The following is a 2,790-nucleotide window of genomic DNA, read 5'->3' on the forward strand; positions in this document are numbered from 1 at the left end:
GCGGGAGCAAACTTAGTCGACACTCCTCGACGTCCTGTGCCCTAACGCGGACGAAACGATGCCTTCGCGCTGGTTCTTTTGAAGCATTTCGGAGATCCCTGGGAGGGTGCCTCCCTTTCCCTCATACCTCTCGTTTTCAGGATTCGTTTACGTAGAACAGTACGTACTGTCCTTTCTCCTGCTTCTCGTTGGCAATCGCTGGTCGTTTTCGATGAACTCGGTTGTCAATACGTCTTGAAGTCTTGCGACTTATTCCATTGCTGCTCTCTGGGGACAGCTGTCTCTTCGCGCGTTCCCTTTTGTCCCATGTACGCGGGGTGCATTTCGTTCGAGGCGGAATTTAATCCGCAACGATGCGGTTGAGGGCCCCCTCCTCAAGGCTGAACGTCCGCGTTCAGTTCGGCGAGGAGTTCCCTACCTGTACGCGTCCTGAGTCTTTTCGCGTAGCGCGACACTAACTCCTCGGGGACGTGTGTACGCGCTTTCCAAGTAGGTTGGTCGTAGTCCGCCCACTTGATGAGGAACTCCGTAGTTCCGTCCTCCATGGTTCGATGCCGGAGTAGTCGTTCGACGGCATACTGAGTACCCTCAGTGACCTTGTCGGCAAGGTCATCCGGGATTGTCGTGGTCGTCCGCGTTGCGCCCGTCGGCAGTGGCGCATACACGCAGCGATCTGCGGAGACGCGCTCGGTGACACCATCACGATCGATCGTGATTGTACGGCGGTCATTGGCGAGCACGCGGTAGGGTCCGACAGCGGGCGAGGCTAGCTTGTTCGATGTCTTAGCCCCATCGGTGGGGTTGAGATATACGTATTCTCCGGGACGGAGCCGGGAATTAATACGTCGTATGCGCTTATCGAATTCGCGCTTGTAGCGATCCTGCGTCCGACGCAGGCTCCCGTACGCCTTCTGGATAGTCGATTCCAAGGTCTTGAGGAACTCGGCACGTTGGCTCCCCCTATCGGAAGGGGGCGCGTCGCCGTCCGCCCGTCGGAGAGAGAACTCCGGCGGTGGCCTGCTGAGCACGAGCTCAAACGGCGTGGTGCGTGTGGTGCGATGTACGTGGGAGTTGTACGCATACGTAAGCGGCCCCACGTACACATCCCAGTCGTCCTAGCGTTCACCCACGGAGTTCCGCAGCATCGAGGCGATTGTTCGGTTATATCGCTCGACTTGCCCGTTGGTCTGGGAATGGTACGCCGAAGTGTACAAATTCGTTATCCCCAGAACACGGCACGTGCTGTGGAAGAACTTGGCATTAAACTGAGGGCCGTTGTCCGAAAGAAACGTGCGAAGGACGCCATACTTGAACACCCACGAGTCACAGAACGCAACTGCGACCGTGTACGCTGTTATCGTGCGGAGCGCCACGACTTGCGTCAGTTTACTGAAGCGGTCCGTAATCACGACCAGGAACCGTTTTCCTGTCTTCGTCTTTGGGAGCCGCCCCAAGATATCGATCGCGAGGCTCTCGAGCGGCCTCGTGGCTGGGAACAATCTCAATCGATTGAGACGTTTCCTCAGCTTGACCCGGTTCATCGCGCAGGTCCGACACCCTCGCACCGCGGCTGCGACGGCTGCAGCCAGGCCAGTAGTACTCCCGTCGAAGTTCGTAGTACATACGGCTCTGGCCCGGGTGTCCCGCAATGGCCCGGTTGTGGCACAGGCGAAGGAGCCTGGCGCGGAGCATCCGAGGTACCACCACCTGAACGATATCAGGGTCGAAGAGGTGTCTCCGTTTGAGCACCCCTTGGTGGTCCTCGAAGAACGCGGAGTCTCGAAACTCGGACTGTCGTGCCGAAACGGTTTGGCAGAAGTCATCCACGCGTTGCTCCTCGGGTATCTCCTCGATCGTCAGAGAGGCCGGTTGGTCGTCCTGCGGTGGGACGACCGGGGAGTCGGGCGCGCCGGCCTCGGGGTCTTCGGCGCGCTGGATGTCGGCGGCGTCGAACTCGTCGTTCTCCTCCCAAAACGAATTGGGTCCTTGGAAAGCAGGGGCTTCGTCGTCGCCTCGCGGTTCGTCGCGCGTCTGGACGCGCGACCCTGTTCGGGCTTCGGCGTGGTTCCGTGTCGTTACGAGGACATGGACGGCCTGATGATCACAGCTTGCGGTACAAGCGTGGTCGGTGAGCTCATTGGATACGTCTCGAACGGTCGTACCCGTGTCGAAGGTGGGAAGGTCATCATCCACCTCAACGGTGGGGCGAGGGTCATCGGCGACACGAGGAGACACGAGGCGTGACAGGGGGTTGGGCACCTGATGCACGCGCCCGGGGCGGTACTGAATGGTGAAATCGTATTCAGCCAGACGTACCCGCCATCGGGTGAGTCTTCCGGAACTTTCCGTGAGAGACATGAGCCACCTCAGGGCGTCGTGATCCGTTCGGACGGTGAACTTCGTTCCTTTTACGTATGGCCGTAGTGTTCGGACGGCCCACACTACGGCGAAGTACTCGCGCTCCGTAGCACTGTAGTTGCGCTCACTATTAGACAGTGAGTACGACCAATACCCCACGGGTCGCCAGTCGTTCGGCTCTTCGTGCTCCTGTAGTGAGGTGCAGCCGAGGTGATGTTCACTCGCGTCGGTGTCTATCATGTATGGTCGACCATGCCGGGGCAACGCGAGGTTCGGCGGAGCGATCATGCACTTCTTAAGGTTCTCAAACGCCTGTAGTTGCGCCTCGGTGGGGTTGTAGAAGTCGGGATCCGAATCCTTGCGCGTCATGTCGGTCAGAGGACGCGCTATCTTCGCGAACCCCTTAACGAATCGGTGGTATACGATACATGC

The sequence above is a fragment of the Chondrus crispus genome, genomic scaffold (genome assembly GCF_000350225.1).
Source record: "Chondrus crispus Stackhouse genomic scaffold, scaffold_375, whole genome shotgun sequence".
Taxonomy (NCBI): domain Eukaryota; phylum Rhodophyta; class Florideophyceae; order Gigartinales; family Gigartinaceae; genus Chondrus; species Chondrus crispus.